Genomic DNA, 18,053 nt, shown 5'->3' with positions numbered 1-18,053 from the left:
CGTAGAGAAGCCCCGCACCAGCCCTGACCCCAGCCTGGGCTGCCCAGGGGGGGTGACCCTTTGCCCGTGTCTGGGTTGCAGCCCCCTGCCTCCCTGCCCTGGCTCGACGGAGGCTCCCAGCCGCGCCAACCCAGAGCCCGGCTCAGCCCATTGTGTGTGCAGCACCCCCCCCCCCAGTCCCTCCCCATTTCAGCGTGGACCAAACCATTGCAGCCCGGGCTGCGCCGCGCCGCCAGACGTGCGGAGCCGCCGACTCCCGAGCGGCCGCTCACCCTAGGCAAAGGCCGGGAGGCGGGCGCAGCCGAGGGCGGGGGGCGGGCGAGGCGCTGGGAGGCGCGGGGCACGGCCGAGCCCGTAGCTCCGCTCCCCTCCGCGCGTGGGGGCAGTGGGAAGAGCCCGGCTGCGCTCTGCCTCCCCCCGCCGCCAGCAGCAGCAGCAGCAGCAGCGGCGCCCGGGAGAGTTTCATTCAGTGCCGGGAGGAAGCGCTGCCTGCACGGGAGGCGCCTGCCCACCGCGCGGCTCGCTGCTCTCCGCCTCCTCCTCTCGGCGGCGGCTTCCCCGCCTTCCCCGCAGGAGGCCGGCTGCCCCCTGCCTGCGCGCAGCCGCCCCCCGGAGCAGAGGCGCCCGCGAGAGGCCGGCAGGGACGGTAAGGGCGCCGCGCGGCAGGCAGCTCTGCGAGCGGGGAGCCGGGGGGAGGCAGTGCCCGGCTGCACGCGCTTATTGTTGTCCCAAGGAGCTGCAGCTCCCGCTGCCGGCCCCCTCGGTGTCAAAGCTTTGCACGGAGGCTGGGCTTCCCGGAGCTCGCTTCTGGGGGTAGCAGCTTATTCTGCAAGAACATCTGTGGGCGTCGGGGTGTTTCTTCCCCCCACCTCACGTGTCTTCCCCTCTCCCCCCTTTTCCTCTTGCGATGTAGGGTCTGGTTCGGGCTCGTTGGGTCTGGAGTTGTGACAGCAGGGGGTGGAAGTTTCCCCAGCAGCTCGGGAAGCGGAAAGCTGTTTTTAAAGGGGGGAGGGATTGGGTTTTGTGTGTGAGCAGACGGAGCCTGCAGCCCTTGTAGCTGCAAAGAGAGAGGGAAAAGTTATGATGGAGAGGTTGGACACACAAGGCTTTCGGAAGGATTTTCCTTGCAGGGTTAAATGTTTGATGCTGGAGGGATTTGATAGCTGATACTAAACGTAACAGGGCAGATGCACTCAGCAGGATCCTGCTGCCTAGTTGGGAAGTCTCGAACCCTGGAGCGCTGACAGTTTTTCTCCATGCACTTGATTTTAATGCCACTGTTGCCCTTTAAGGCATGTTTCAATATACTCACGTTCCTCTGTGTTTGCAGGATCGGTGCCTAAGCAGCAGTGGTGGGTTGGGGGTGGGGGGAGTGACAAAGAGAAGTGAAAAGGTTGGTTGTCTCAGTAGTGCACAATTCACTTCTCAGAATAAGATGCAATAATGTGGTGGGCTATCCCTGCTGTTGGAAAGCCCAGCTGCCTCTCTGCATAGAGACAAATTGCGGTGCCAAATTTTTATTAGTTCTTTTTACTTAAGACCAGGTTATTGTAGCTCCAGTAACAGGACAAGTCCCCCAACTCTTTTTTTTTTCACTATAAAACTGCTCAGAAATAAAGTGGTTTGCTTGTTCCTAAATTCCTCATTAATGTCAAGGGAAAACACGTGGCCCAGGAGACAGAAACTGAGAGTAGCTGTTTAACCCTTCGGGTGTGTTTTTTTGACTCAGAAAGAAGTGTGGACTTCCTTCCTCCTCTAATTCTCTTTCTCTGTGATGCAGGGTAAAGCACAAGGCTTCTTCCTGTGGGTCAGGCTAATGCCCTGTGCAGAATCTGGTACACATCTGTCACAACATTACATGAAATTAGTCCTGTCTTGTGACTGGTTTTTTAAGGACCACTGACAGGTTTTGTTTCAAGGGAGGATTTGACTCTGGAGGAAACTTTAGGTGAGGGAAGAGAGAAGACTTATCCAAAATGAAATGTACCAGGGGTTTTTCTATATTCCCTTTCCTGCTATTATTATGATATATATTATATTTTTCTTAGAAAATACTTTTTCAGAGCCATTGCTCAGAGTTCAGCGAAGTCAATTTGTTTTACATTACTGTTGGAAAGGTAGTGATGTGTCATATGACCTAATATGTGATCACTTGTAGGGGGAGGAGATGGTCTGTGAAGGAAAGAAGTCTTTCAAAAACCTAGTCTAAGCAAATAGAATGTACAATAAGATGTTATGTTACAGAATCTGAAAAGTATATGCATTTAAACATTTAACTTTGCAAGTTTTACTTAACGTGAAAATTCATGTAATTTGCATCTTGATCCCTGTTATCTCAGTGTTAAAGATCAAAAATTGATCACACATAGGTTAACTCAGACATACTGAAGCTGATAGTTGCTTTTGCTTCATTATATGCAATTGTCCCTTGTACTTAAAATGACAGCATTAGTTTTCTTGCCTTAAAGATTTAACATACCTTTAAAAGATCTGGGAATGTAGTTCTTTTAATAACTTAGTTATAGGTTTTAAAAATTGTATTCCTAACTCTTTCATAAATTTCCTGGGTGATCTTGGGAAAGTAACCTTTGAGCCTCAGTTTCCTCATCTGTAAAATGTTTATATCCTTACCTTTTCCAACATATTGATGCTAAATGTTCAATTGTAGAGTATGGCTCATAGGGCTGATGCTATAAAAGTATAAATGTTAATTTGTTACAAAAATGTTTTTCACTTCTTGTCCTACATACAAAATCTGTTGTGTGTTCTTAATAGTAGATAGTGTATGCGCACAGCTTTGTGCGTGTGTAGACTTAAACTGAGTGCCTCACTTATTTTAAAATGCTCTGAAAAGATCAGTTTAATCCATTCCTTAGTGCTAAACATTGATATGCCCCTTCATGCTTCGACCACCATTCCAGAGGACATGCTTCCATGCTGATGACAGGATCTGCTCAATAATGATCTGAAGCAGTGTGGACTGACGCACGTTCATTTTCATCATCAGAATCAGATGCCATCTACAAAAGGTTGATTTTCTTTTTTGGTGGTTTGGGTTCTGTAGTTTCCGAATTGGAGTGTTGCTCTTTGAAGACTTCTGACAAGCACGTTCCACACCTCATCCCCCTCAGATTTCAGAAGGCATTTCAGATCCTTAATGCCTGCCTTAATACTGCTCACAGGGCAAGGAGTCAGACCGTGGAATTGACTGTAAAGGGAGATGGGGGAGACATTGCTTAAAACCTCTTAGACTCGTAACTGGGACTAGTTAGAAAATATAGACATCCGACAGGCAAACCTAGGTCGAGTGCTGTAGCTATGTTTAGAAATCTTATATTGGTATCATCTTTGTATTTTGTCAAATCTGCTTTGAAAGTCTTCTGAAAACGAACATGTGCTGGGTCATCATCCAAGACTGCTATAACGTGAAATATATGGCAGAATGCAGGTAAAACAGAACAGGAGACATACAATTCTCCCCCAAGGAGTTCAGTCACAAATTTAACTAACACATTTTTTAATGAGCCTCATCAGCATGGAAGCATGTCCTCTGGAATGGTAGTCAAAGCATGAAGGGACATACAAATATTTAGACTATCTGGCACAAAAATACCTCGCTATGCCAGCTACAAAAGTATCATGTGAATGCCTGTTCTCACTTTTGGGTGACCTTGTAAATAAGAAGTGGTCAGCATTATCTCCCGTAAGTGTAAACAAACTTATTTGTCTTAGTTATTGACTGAATAAGAAGTAGGACTGAGTGGACTTACAGGCTCTTGAGTTTTATATTGTGTTTTTTTTTTTTAGTGCCGTTATGTAAAAAAATCTATATTTGTAAATTGCACTTTCACAATAAAGAGATTGAACTACAGTACTTGAATGAGGTGGATTGAAAAATACTATTTCTTTTGTTTATCTTTTTTACAGTGCAAATTTTTGTTTTAAAAATAATATGAAGTGAGCACTGTACACTTTGTATTCTGTGTTGTAATTGAAATCAATTTATTTGAAAATGTAGAAAAACATCCAAAAATATTTATAATAAATTTAAATTGACATTCAATTATTGTTTACCAGTGCAGTTAAAACTGTGATTAATCACAAAGAATTTCTTTAATTGAGTTAATTTGTTTTGAATTAATCGCTTGAATTAATTGTGATTAATTGACAGCCCTATCCTAAGTATATGAAAATATGTTTGTGGAGTAAAGAATCAGAGTGTCATTTGCGCTGTTAGACTCACTCTATGGTGAATCGTTTTTTCTGAAACTTGCAAAGTATCCAGCAACCTCCTCTGTTGCACAGAGTGATTAAAGCCCGGATTCAATAAGCACTTATGCATGTATTCATGGGACTACTGTAAATAAAGTTAAGCGTCAGCATTGCATGTTTGTGTCTTATCTGTGCAGAAAATGTGATATCTGGAAGGGGTGGCAGAGATGTGGCTATGCAGCATTCTTAACCATTATTAGCAGCCCTTTCTGAGGCAGATATTTTTGTCATATGCCCATGGTCCCGAGAGCTGTGGCTGAGATTTAACTCAGAACAGCTACTCTCCATGGCATGATCCCAGTCAAAAGGGCCCTAAATTACACGGCAGTCTGTCACAGATTATTGTTTTGTGTTTCAATGTTAACTTCCTCTTCAGGGTTTAACAGTCTTTGGAGGTAGCAGGCAGGTGCCACAGGAGGTTTCAGTGGCAACTGAGCTAACTGTGGTGGTGGCGGCCATCATGGGGAAATGGAGGGGCAGGCGCTTTAGAGTGGATGTCCTGAGATCCTCAACTGTAGGGTTTTTACAGAGATGCTTTTACACCATGCAGTTAAGCAACCATGCCCATGGCCTCTTCCATGCAGCTGCTGATCCCTTCCCAGAGGGATCAAGTTTCCTATGTCCTCAGCCATGTGGAATATTTCTTGTAACTTTCTCCTCTGGTGGATTTTTTCACAAGAGCTGATAATGTGGTCCATGTTCATTATGAAAGGCCATTCCAGTATGACAAAATGATTGTAAGGACAAATCTGCCCTTAACCTGATAACTTTTAGGTGTACAGATTTTTTTTTGTTTTTATTGTTACCAAAATAGTTATACCACTAAAAACCCTGGTGTGGGTGTAATTACACTGGTATAAAGGTGACTTCCACTTTCTCGTATGGAATGGCTACAGTAGATCAGTATAAAGTGTGTTCTGTTTTTACAATACTGGCATAGTTAAAGTGGTACACCTTTCTAACAAACCCTAAGTACACCGTGATAATTTCCAGTTCCATATGCAGATAATTCACCATACTTTACTACCTTGTATCTTTTGATATTACTTTTTTCTTTCTTTCTTCTATAGTTTTTAAAATTAGTATCAACATTTTCAGTGTCTGTTCCTTGTGGACTTCTGACATGGTGGGAATGTGAAATCTCAGATTGTTATTGGAAACTTTCAGTGTGGGAACATTCCTAGGAAGGCGGGGGGGAAAGTAATGTGACTCTTTTTCTGAAAGTATATTTTGGTATTCCAAATTGGGGAGATAAACTGACAAAGAAAAAAACCCAAGACAATTTCCAGGCCAAAAAACCTGCATAAACTACAGTTAAGGTTGTAAATGTATACAGATTGCTTAATTTAAAAAAATCCCTTAAATATATCTTGTAATTTTCCTAAACACGAACTGGAAATTCAGAATTAAGATTACATGTAAATGTCTGAAAGTAAAGAAATGCACAGTTCAGATAAACCAAACAACCTTAACCCTGCTCCCCTAACACCACCCCTTGAACAACAGAAACGAAACAATTCTGTAGTAATGGTGGGACACGTAGGCATGCTGGTAATTGAATGAACTCACCCTCCGTCCCCACCCACCCCCGGCCTACTCACTTTTTATAACCTCAATCCATTTCAAGAAATACTCCTGTCACATGGTAGGAGTGGGTAGGGGTGAGTATGTATTTCCTCTGATGGCTACTGTGTTGTTTTCCCTTTTCATATGGGGGAAGAGGAGAAATTTAACTAAAAAATAAGCACAAACTAACACGAACAACTAAGAAAACACACAAATAGAGAAATCTAGGATGGAGGTCAGAATGAATTACTTGAACCCCTTGATACATAAAAGGATTATTCTTTCACTTTGTGGACGTCTGCCAACAACTATTATCTCCATGGCTTTCCAATCACATGCCACTTCTTGTTCTAAGAGTTCCTTTTGCAATGGCGGCGGAGTCCTGTGGCACCTTATAGACTAACAGACGTACTGGAGCATAAGCTTTCGTGGGTGAATACCCACTTTGTCAGATGCATTGTCTGCTGAGTAGGATCTGCCACCTAGGGCCTGTTTGCTGCTCCCATCATGTCCCTTTAGGTATGAATAAAAAGCAAGTAGTTTTGGAAAGGACCGGGGAAGGCATAGTGCAATGATGGAAGTTATAGGGGAAAGGCATTCACGTTTAGGGTCCTGGGCTGGAGCCTGTAGCAGAGAAAAGACATGCCCTCTCACCCACTTGAGTGCCACCTAGAAGGATAGTGTGGAAATCCATGTGACCCAGGATTTGTGAGCCTGGCAGTAAGGGGCCTAAGAAAAAAGGTGTGCGTTTGTTGTTTTAGGGAGGGCTAAAGAACTCTTTAGCCAGATGATGGGTGAAGGTTGGTAGTGAAGCCTTGAATTATAACAGGTGTGAATGCTGTAGTCCTAGGAAAACCACTGATGTATTTTAATTCTGTGCTTGGGACCTTTGTTATCCTGGAAGGAGCAGACTTTTGCTTTAATCAGGGGGCCAAAGCACTAAAATTCACTCTTTGACCAAAGAGAGCAAGGGCAGACAGACAAAGGATGCATCCTAGCACCGGCCTGCTAAGCCGCTGTTACAGACAGTCTTTAATTGCAGCCAAGTGCTTCCTTCTTCTCCAAGAAGGATGACAACAAAATTACATATGGACCATTTAATAAAGAAATTTAGCAGATATATGGAATCTAAGGCCCCAGACAGAACCTAGTTGCATTAATTGGGCCTCTGTTCAGGCACCACACAGTAAACCTTGCAGGGCTGGGCTTTGAGAATGTAAACTCAGGCTTTTGAAATTCAAAGGAGACTGTTTAAAACAGAAGGCAAATGTATGTCACTAATGTGGACAGATTTTTGGAAGAATCATTAAGGAAGTAAGACGTTTTGGGTAATATTTTATGTATCAGAGCAACATCAGTGCTCTTTGACATTGCTTTATGCCAGTTAAGGTTTTTAATTGATAAAGCATATGGATAATTTTCTTGGGATGTAATGCTTTTGCAGAGCACCCAGGCAAAGTTAATCCAAAATATGATAGTCCAGATTTTTAATGGTCACTTTAAATGCATGCTTTCTTTCAAGAGGAGCTATAGCAAACTTGAAATATCTGTGTTCCTTGTAGGAAATAAGTGTAAAGAGACTGTGATAAGCAGTCAAGAAGATAATTTAAGAAACTCAAGAAAAATTTTAGTGGATCTCTTAGTGGCATTTAGTATTCATTTGTTGCATGTTTTCATTTACTCCTGTCTCTGCTTTATATGAATGTGTTGCTTATTGTTAAAATATTATCATTAAAATTATGTGACTTTAGCTCCTTTCATTTGAGAATCTTAGTGTCAAATATTAATAGACAACACTTGCGTAAGTAAGGTAGGTAACTACTACTGAAGGATTAAAAATTACTAGTTAAACCCAAACAAACAAAATCTGTTGCAAAGTATAGTATGTAATGTAGATCTCACTCCTCATCCTGTCTTTTATCTACAGTATCACTTTATTAATTTGCTTTTACAATCTGAGTTTGAAAAACTGCATTTATAACTGTGAGGAAATTTTTAAGCTTGTTCTGGTCAGTGAAAATATATCTAAAATCTTCTTAAACTCAGTCAAGAGAAAACAAGAGGGTCCTTTAATACTGCAGTTTACAGACTAAGACATGGTTTTCACATAAAATTTAGGTCAAACTAGCTGTATTGCTTAGGGGTGTGAAAAATTCACACTCCTGAGAGACGTAGTTAAACCAATTTGAGCCCTGTGGAAGACCGTGCGAGGTAGACAGAAGAATTCTTCTGTCGATCTAGCTACCACCCCTGAGGAGGGAGTATTTATTAAAGCAACAGAAAAACCCCTTCCATGTCTACTCCACAGTATTACAGTGTCAGCTGTGCCACTGTAGCACTTGTAGTATAGATATACTCTAAGGAAGAGTGTGTGTGCATGGTGAGAAGAATGAGTTTGGGATGTATAGTGAGTTTGAATGCAGATAGAGGAGGAGTGAAGGAGAAGAGAAGTGGAAGGAAATGAGAGACTGAAGAGAGAGGGGTAAGAATGAGGTGAAATATGGAGAATGGACAAAGGAGGGAAAACGAGAGTGAGAGGAAAAGTCTGAGGGTATGTCTGTGCAGCAATTTTTGGAGCAAGCCTCCCAGCTTGGGTTGACAGACTTGGACTAGCGGGGCTTGAGCTATTGCTTTAAAAATAGCTGTACAGACAGCACTTTGAAGTTGCGGCTTGGGCTGGAGCCTAGGCTTCAGAGTCTGAGCTTCAGCCCAAGCTTCAACTTCAAAGCACTGTCTGTACAGCTATTTATAGAGCACTAGCCTTGGCCATGCTAGCCCTGTTCCAGTCTGGAAGGCTTTCTCCAAAATGCTGTGTAGACTTACCCCAGGAGGAGAGAGATATATGAGGATAGTTGATAGAATTACTAGTGAATTTGTGAATGGGGCCATAAAGGGGTAGTGGTCACATTAATTAAACTTGTACATAAAAATGGGAGGAATGTTGGTATGTATTAAAAAGTTCAAGTTCCATTATAAGAGCAAGCTTTGAATGGGTGGGGGGTGGAGGTGGTAAAGGAAGAAGGCAGTGAATCATTATTTTTGTTAAGTCACGGAGAGATTTTACAGATGCCTATAATGGCAACTGTAAAATATTTTCCCCTTGATTTTCCTACTATGCGGTTTAAAAAAAAAAAAAGGAAGGGGGAATTGGGGAAAATAAAGAAGGAAAGGAAGGGTAGTTTATTTCCATCTCTCGACTGCACCTAGTTGCATGGAAACAAAGCAGACAAAAGGCAAGAATCCCTTCAGGTGTTTTTTTTAATTATATAAATCTAACAATGGCTTCCAAAAAGGTAATTAGGTGATTTTCTATTTTATCATTTAGTGTAAAGGGTCCCTTTTCACATTTGTGTATATTCAGTATCATGTTAAACATCATATATAGAATTTAAGGTTATTTACTCTACCAGTTGATAAGGGTAGCTGTTGTTGTGATTCTGAAGAACCATTAACATGCCTTGGGGTAAAAGTCACTGTATTCCTTTCCGCGTCTATGTCCATTATGAGTCAAGTCTGTTTTTATGTTTTGACATGTCATTAATTACTGGGTGGACGCAGATCACGTGGACTAGTGCAGCCTTATGTACATCATCACGTACAAAAGGTTAGTCTGCTGGTGTGCTGACACCATTACCTATCATGCTGACGAGTGTTGTATCATTGGTTCCTTGTACTCCTCCATCTGTCTGCGTGTTCATGTGTTGTCTCTTGTCTTATACTTAGATTGTAAGCTCTTTGGGGCAGGGACTGTATTTTTGTTCTGTGTTTGTAAAGCACCTAGCACAGTGGTCTATGACTGGGGCTCTTAGGTGCTACAATAAATAATAATAATTTGCCTCTATCATCTGGCAAAATACTAGTCTATAACCAGTTACGGGTATAATAGACTCTGTGGGCCAAATCAATTTCTCACATACACACTGTGCAAACTAGCAGAGGTCCGTGGGACTACATGAGGTGTATGTCCATGCAGAATTTGGCCATATCTGTCCATTTGTATTGGATGACTCTAGTTCTATGATTCATAGAATGCTGTTGGATTTTTTTTAATGATGTTACTCTAATCAGTCTTATAGCTCTTCAGGTCCAGGTTGTTGCCCCAAAAATGACAGCATACTTATGTTCATATCTTGGAGTTAAGAACTCTTATAGTTTTGGATGCAGCACGTAGTGCTGTATAATCTGATGAATATACACCTAAACGGAGGAACATTTTATAGCACAATTAATAAATTTAGTCATCTAAACATCACTAGTTTCAAATTCTGAGAGACTGCAATGTGCAAGTTAAATCTAAGTGCACAGTTCCTACCAAACATATTACTTCTTTCTTTTCAAGTAGGGGCAATTCTGGAGTGTTTTGCTGTTCATCTTCCCAAATCAATTCTGGAGTGTTTTGATGTTGAGCTCCCCAAATATGCTCATTTTGTAATTTTTAGGAATTGGGGTACTAGATGCTAAAAGTTTCAATGAGCTGTAACTTTTCATCAGTTAAAATGGCAGGCTGCGTGAATGAGAATTTACAGATTTCAGTCCAGCTACTGCGAGTGAGCAACTATTTTCCCATTTAAGATATTGTCAGATATATTACCTAAGTTCACTGGATAAAATTTGATACAGTACATAATTATTTTAACAATAATCAAAGTGATTCATTAATCAATATTCATGAGTCATTGTAACAACCCCGTTAGATAGGAGACTAGAACCCTAATCCTGCATATGGATCTGCATGGGCACATCCTTGACACAATGGTGCAAAAGTCTTTGCATGGATCCCTTGGGGACCCTGTGTGAGGGCTACCTGCCTAGATCTCTTTGCAGGATCAGGGCACAAGGCACTACTTTTTCTTATACTTATTCTCTGATATTTTCAGTAATTTCTTACATTTATTTGAGGTTACTCTATATTGCCCCTGTCTTGCGGTGTGCCCTGTGCAGGTGCAAGGGTCTGCCCACATGGATCTCATCGCAGTATTGGTTCCTGTCTTGGCAAACTGAATGATGTGGTAGGTTAAAGGGAAACTGTCAATTTGAGATCAGTTTTAGAAATAAAGAGTAGTTTCAGGTGCTATGCCTGCCCTGAATCCTCCTGCCAGTTTGTGTATTTTTGAGACCACATTTTCCTATTTTTAAAAATTTCTCTTCCCTCTTTCTGTCTGAAAGATCCACACAAAGAAAAGGAGAAACTGATTCTAGTGAAACAGAACATATACAAAGTGCTGTTGAATGCACAATGCAATGAACTAGAAAGCAAAGTAAATACTTTTCCCCTTAATCTTTGTTATAGTAACTCCAGGAATTACTTGTAATGGTAGATGGTAAGAAATTCGTGTGTGAGAAATTTTAAGTTGACCATGTTTCTTTAAAGCCTGCTCATGGTGGTATCTTCCTTTATATAGGTTTAGCTATAAATTGATAAATGTCACTTCTCTTTTCCTCCCCCCAAAACAAACCAAATCTGCAGTACTTAAACAAAAGTAGCTTTGTTTTTACATTTGTTATATGAAATTGCATAACTCCTTTGGGAAAAATCTTCCTCTCACAGGAAGAGTCAAAACTCTTAAAGCCAAAAATCTGCTAACAGACAACACAACATTTATTAGTTGTACAGTATTAGATTGTCTAAGATAAAGTCTTTCTTTAAAAATGAATTAAAAAGTGAGAATTAAGAAAGCTAACACACAAATTGGCATACTTTCCTTTCAGTGCATACAAATTGAGGTGCATTCTGGGGCAAAATTTGCTGTGTCACAAGGATGTAAAACTGAAGGAACTTTGTTGGTGTTTCTTTGGATTTGCACCTGTGTAATTGTGAGTGGAACTTGAAAGGGATTTTTCAAAGCAGTGCATGGCAGGAAAATTGTATGCCCTCTTTTGGTCACTCTGAGAGTTGAAAGTATTTTAAAACTATGGGAAGGTTGCACCTCTGGATCTTCAGGCTGTCTTGGAACTCAGGCTCCAGCTGTGCACTCAAACATCAAGTTTTTTAGAAGACAGCTGTTGTATGAAGCAAATGCCAAAGGTTTCCTCAATGAAAATGAGCTTGCTCAGCAAGGAATCATGCTGAGTCTACGTGGTGAACACTGCATGATAGGAAGAAATCAGAGACCCAGGAGACATGCAAGGTGATACACCTTTTAAAATTTGCCTGTGTAGGCTTTCTTTGGGAGAAATTCTGCAGAAAAGGAATGCCCAACAGATTGAGGGCTGCTGCAGTGTGGTTTCTCTCAAAATTTGTCATAAAAATACAAGACCGTATCAGGAAGCATTTTTTGCCAACAGCCCCTTGAAACACTGAACATCCCTCTGAATCAGGGACTCAGTCACCTACAGTATGGTAAGTTTCACTCTATGATGTGTTAATGCGACAGCAGGGGTGGGGGGATAAGCAGGGCTGAAGGTGAAATGACCATGCAGTTGGGGCCACAACTAAAAAAGGAAATGGAGAGTCCTGCCCAATTAAGGCAAAATGATGATGGCAGAATCCCTAGCAGCTCTGCAGCCAATAGCAAGCCAGTGGAAATTGGCCACTGGGCTACTACCATTAGGTGGGCCAGGGGTTGGCAACCTTTCAGAAGCTGCTGCCGGCCCCGCTCAGCCTGCTGCCGGTCTGGGATCCCGGCTCTGCCCACATAGAGTGGGTACCTACCTTCTCCCAGGTTCTAGCCCATTCTCTTCCTCTCTCTCTGCACTGAGCTGAGGGTGGGAGTGCATGGAGCACACGGCTGGGGGTGAAGGAGCAGGTTGGGGTGCAGGGTCTGGCCAGGAGCTAGAATGAGGGAGGGGGCCCAGGGTTGGGGCAAGAGGTTTGGGTGTGGAGTGCTTACCTGGGCAGCTCCCATTTGGTGTGAGGGGTGCAGGTGAGAATGTGAGGGGTGGGGTGGGAGGGCTGCAGGAGCTCCTGTTTGGTGCTCAGGGTGGGGATGGGAATGTGGGGGGTGCAAGAGTCAGGACATGCGGTGTGAGGGGGCTGGGTATATGAGGGGGTGCAGGAGTCAGGGCATAGGGTGTGGGGGACTGGGTATGTGTGGGGGGTACTGGAGTCAGGGCTGGGGTTGTGGGGGTGCAGGGGTCAGGGCAGGAGGCTGGGGTGTGTGGGGAGTGCTGGGGTCAGGGCAAAGGGCTGGGGTGTGTGGAGGGTGCAGGGCTCAGGGCAGGGGGCTGGGAGTGTGTGTGTGGGGGTGCAGGGATCAGGGCAGAGGGCTGGGGGTGTGGGCTAGGGTCGTCGGGGTGCTCCCAGCCCCCTGCCCAGAGCGGCTCACAGCAGGAGGCTGGAGGGGATGTGCCTTGACTCCACCCCCCTTCCCCAAGGCCCTGTCCCCACCTCTTCTCTGCCTCCTCCCCGGAGCAGCGAGCCCGCTGTGGCTCCGCTTCTCCCACTCCCTCGCAAGGGCCATCAGCTGATCGACGGCAGGGAGGGAGGGAGAGGAGGAGGGGCCGGAACCCAGCACGCTGGGGGAAGAGGCGGGGGACGGGGAAGCTTGCCTGCTCTGCAGCAGCAGCAGCCGTCAGGACAAAGCTTCTTCACCCTGCCTGGGGGGGGCGGAGAAGAGCGGGCCAGGGCAGGCAGGATTTTTAATGGCTCGGTGCTGTCTGCCGGGGTCCTGGCCTGGGTTTGGCAGCGGGCTGAGCAGGGCCGGCGGCTGGGACCCGGCAGGCAGCAGCGAGCCATTAAAAATCAGCTCACGTGCCATCTTTGGCACGCGTGCCATAGGTTGCCGACCGCTGAGATAGGCCAATCCTATAAGAGGTTTCCCTCATATGGGGAATTAGTGTTCTGGATGCAATAGGAGTGACCTCTCAGGGATCAACTGACACTTCCTACAGCACCATGTCAGCACATGAGACATTTGTTAAATCCATTTAAGGTTTTACTCCTCCACAGATTCACAACATAGAATCCTATTTTTGATGTCTCCGACTCAAGGAATATTTCCAACACACCCCTGAACAACATACTAACCCACAGAGACTTTCCTACCAACACTACAAAAAGAGGGATTCTGGGTGGACTCCTCCTGAAGGTCGAAACAACAGACTGGACTTCTACACAGAGTGCTTCCACCGACGTGCACGGGCTGAAATTGTGGAAAAGCAGCATCACTTACCCCATAACCTCAGCCGTGCAGAACACAATGCCATCCACAACCCCAGAAACAACTCTGACATCATAACATAATCAAAAAGGCTGACAAAGGAGGTGCTGTCGTCATCATGAGTAGGTCGGAATATGAACAAGAGGCTGCTAGGCAACTCTCCAATGCCACTTTCTGCAAGCCATTACCTTCTGATCCCACTGAGGGTTACTAAAAGAAATGACACCATTTGCTCAAGAAACTCCCTGAAAAAGCACAAGAACAAATCCGCACAGACACACCCCTGGAACTCCGACCTGGGGTATTCTATCTGCTACCCAAGATCCATAAACCTGGAAATCCTGGATGCCCAACATCTCAGGCATTGGCACCCTGACAGCAGGATTGTCTGGCTATGTAGACTTCCTCCTCAGGCCCTACGCTACCAGCACTCCCAGCTATCTTTGAGACACCACTGACTTCCTGAGGAAACTACAATCCATCGGTGATCTTCCTGAAAACACCCTCCTGGCCACCATGGATGTAGAAGCCCTCTACACCAACATTCTACACAAAGATGGACTACAAGCTGTCAGGAAAAGTATCCCCGATAATGTCACGGCAAACCTGGTGGCTGAACTTTGACTTTGTCCTTACCCATAACTATTTCATATTTGGGGACAATGTATACCTTCAAATAAGCGGCACTGCTATGGGTACCCGCATGGCCCCACAGTATGCCAACATTTTTATGGCTGACTTAGAACAGTGCTTCCTCAGCTCTCCTCCCCTAATGCCCCTACTCTGCTTGTGCTACATTGATGACATCTTCATCATTTGGACCCATGGAAAAGAAGCCCTTGAAGAATTCCACCATGATTTCAACAATTTCCATCCCACCATCAACCTCAGCCTGGACCAGTCCACACAAGAGATCCGCTTCCTGGACACTACGGTGCTAGTAAGCGATGGTCACATAAACACCACCCTATACCGGAAACCTACTGACCGCTATGCTTACCTACATGCCTCCAGCTTTCATCCAGACCACACCACACGATCCTTTGTCCACAGCCAAGCTCTACAATACAACCACATTTGCTCCAACCCCTCAGACAGAGACAAACACCTACAAGATCTCTATCAAGCATTCTTACAACTACAATACCCACCTGCTGAAGTGAAGAAACAGATTGATAGAGCCAGAAGAGTACCCAGAAGTCATCTACTACAGGACAGGTCCAACAGAGAAAATAACAGAACGCCACTAGCCATCACCTTCAGCCCCCAACTAAAATTTCTCCAACACATTATCAAGGATCTACAACCTATCCTGAAGGACGACCCATCACTCTCACAGATCTTGGGAGACAGGCCAGTCCTTGCTTACAGACAGCCCCCCAACCTGAAGCAAATACTCACCAGCAACCATACACCAAACAACAAAACCACTAACCCAGGAATCTATCCTTGCAACAAAGCCCGTTGCCAACTGTGTGCACATATCTATTCAGGGGACACCATCATAGGGTCTAATCACATCAGCCACACTATCAGAGGCTTGTTCACTGCACATCTGCCAATGTGATATATGCCATCATATGCCAGCAATGCCCCTCTGCCATGTGCATTGGTCAAACTGGACAGTCTCTATGTAAAAGAATAAATGGACACAAATCAGACGTCAAGAATTATAACATTCAAAAAGCAGTCGGAGAACACTTCAATCTCTGTGGTCACTCGATTACAGACCTAAAAGTTGCAATTCTTCAACAAAAAACTTCAAAACCAGACTCCAATGAGAGACTGCTGAATTGGAATTAATTTGCAAAGTGGATACAATTAACTGAGGCTTGAATCGATACTGGGAGTGGATGTGTCATTACACAAAGTAAACTATTTCCACATGTTTATTCCCCCTCTGCATCCCCCCCCACTGTTCCTCAGACGTTCTTGTCAACTGCTGGCAATGGCCCACCTTGATTATCACTACAAAAGGTTTCTCCCCTCCCTCCCCCTGCTCTCCTGCTGGTAATAGCTCACCTTAAGTAATCACTGTCCTTACAGTGTGTATGGTAACACCCATTGTTTCATGTTCCCTATGTATATAAATCTCCCCACTGTATTTTCCACTGAATACATCCAATGAAATGAGCTGTAGTTCACGAAAGCTTATGCTCAAATAAATTTATTAGTCTCTAAGGTGCCACAAGTACTCCTTTTCTTTTTGCGACTACAGACTAACACGGCTGCTACTCCGAAATACGAAATGTTGCAACACTCCGTAGCATTCAACATTTTCATGCAAAATGTAATAATTTTGAAACCTTATCTTGGATGATGCTGTAGGAATTATGTCCATAGAACAGTTGTTCTTCAAGTGATGGTTCCTCTTGTATTCCATTGAGAGTTTAGCATGCACTCCAGGAGTCTGAAGCTGGAGAATTTGAAAGTAGAAGTGTCCATTGGTCCTCTTATGTTTCCTTGCTTTGCCTTATGGTTTCATCCAAGGTGATAAAGGATGGGGTGGACCAACTATGACTCCAGTTCCTTTTCACCATCCCCTGGTCCAAGTCGGAGCTGTTAGTGTCCTCTCATCTGATGCACTTACCCCCCCCCAATCCCAAATAAACAAGTTTTTGAACTGTGTATAGTTAGTTTTTTCTTCCACTGTTTTACTATTTTCTTATGTAGTTTAGTTTTTAGTAGTAATTTTAGTAGGACTGGGACATTGGGGGAATCTGTTTAACAGTCCTCTCCTCCGGCCCATGTTTCATCCAGGTGCCGTATCTGCCAGTCCTTCACAAGCCGTACCAGAGAAGGCTGGGCTCTATGCCTCAAGAAGCACCTTATGGAAGTTGCCATGAGGCCTCAGTCAGACCCAGACCAGGGAACATCCCTCCCTCCCCCCGTACATCATCCTGAGGAAGCCAGGAGTGTGCCTCCGTCTGCTGAGATCAAGTCTTGCTCCGGTGGTCCCTCCTCTATGGACTCTATGCTGGGGCCTTCTTGGGAGGCAAGTAAGCATGTGCATAAGCATGGTAATAAGTCTTGCTCCGAACCAAGGAAGGACGATGCCCCTTCCATGAGTTCCAGCCACGGAGGGGCAGCGTGTTCCAGAGGGCACAATCCTGACAAGAAATCGCAGAGACCAGCGGATCTACTGGTATCGAGCACCATGATCCACATCCCCTCAGTGTCAGCCTTCCTTAAGACAAGGGATCCATCAGTTCCAGGACAGTCCTCTGGTCCAGCACCGGCTCCAGCTATGGAACGGGTACCATTAACACTGGGGCATTTGGAGAAAGCATCGAAGTCATATGAGCACTTCACTCTTGGGGAACTGAGATCTCCATGCCTTCCTCTGCAAACTGTACCTAGGGAGGTCCAATCTCCTATCCAGGACTTGCCAAAGTCATGTCATGCCTCGACTCATTCTTTTGTGGTTTATATACTTCTGCCGGCTTTGACAGTACCACCACTGAAACCGGGATCTGAGTTCTCATCATCGGAGGATTCCAATGGAAAACAAGGACCACCCATTTCCTACTGCCAATACAAGTACCTGATCAACGATGCCATTCTTCAACCAGCCTGAACAGGTTGGCATACTTCAGCCACTTGCATGTCTACTCCAAAGGGGGCAGGGAGGAGATATTATGTACCAGCGAAGGGATTCAAGTTTCTTTTTCACACCCTCCACCCAATTCCCTCATGGTGTAGGCAGCAACATCTGTGCTCCAAATGCTTAGACCTTCTGAGACACAAGGTCTTCTCTTCAACAAGCCTTCAGTTTTGTTTTTCAGACTTCGTTTTCCAGGCCTTGTTGGCCAAATATGCCTTCCTTAATTATGGCAAATTGAAAGACTTTACTGAAAAAGCTGCCTAGGCATCCCTCCTCGATGTGCTGCTTCCAGACATATGTAGGGCAGCCACATAGAGTTTGGTACATACCTTTGCTGAATGCTATGCTTTGGTGCAGAACTCTGACAGATGCTCATTCAGTGTGGCTGTCCTCCGTTCAACTGTCCCATTCTCTTCCTTACACCCTCCTCTGAATTAGGTACTGCTTGTTAATCACTCTCAGTGGAATACAATAGGGACCATCACTTGAAGAAGAGGAGGTGGTTACTTACT

At 44.4% G+C, this 18,053-nt stretch overlaps 1 protein-coding gene across 3 annotated transcripts in view; it reads left to right on the top strand.

The window, feature by feature from the left end:
* The first annotated feature begins 232 nt into the window (after positions 1-232).
* FAM110B (family with sequence similarity 110 member B) overlaps positions 233-18,053 on the top strand; it is a 212,912-nt gene continuing 195,091 nt past the window's right edge. For 2 of the 3 annotated variants that reach the window (XM_084618544.1, XM_084618545.1), the window contains exon 1: positions 255-646. The gene's annotated coding sequence lies outside the window, so the exon portion shown is untranslated. Of the gene's footprint in view, positions 647-18,053 lie in introns of all 3 variants that reach the window. The other variant, XR_014710143.1, reaches the window with a different exon arrangement.

This window comes from Lepidochelys olivacea (assembly GCF_965140295.1).
Source record: "Lepidochelys olivacea isolate rLepOli2 genome assembly, chromosome: 2".
Taxonomy (NCBI): Eukaryota; Metazoa; Chordata; order Testudines; family Cheloniidae; genus Lepidochelys; species Lepidochelys olivacea.
Note: the sequence above shows the minus strand (reverse complement) of the source record. Positions and strands in the feature narration are given on the sequence as shown.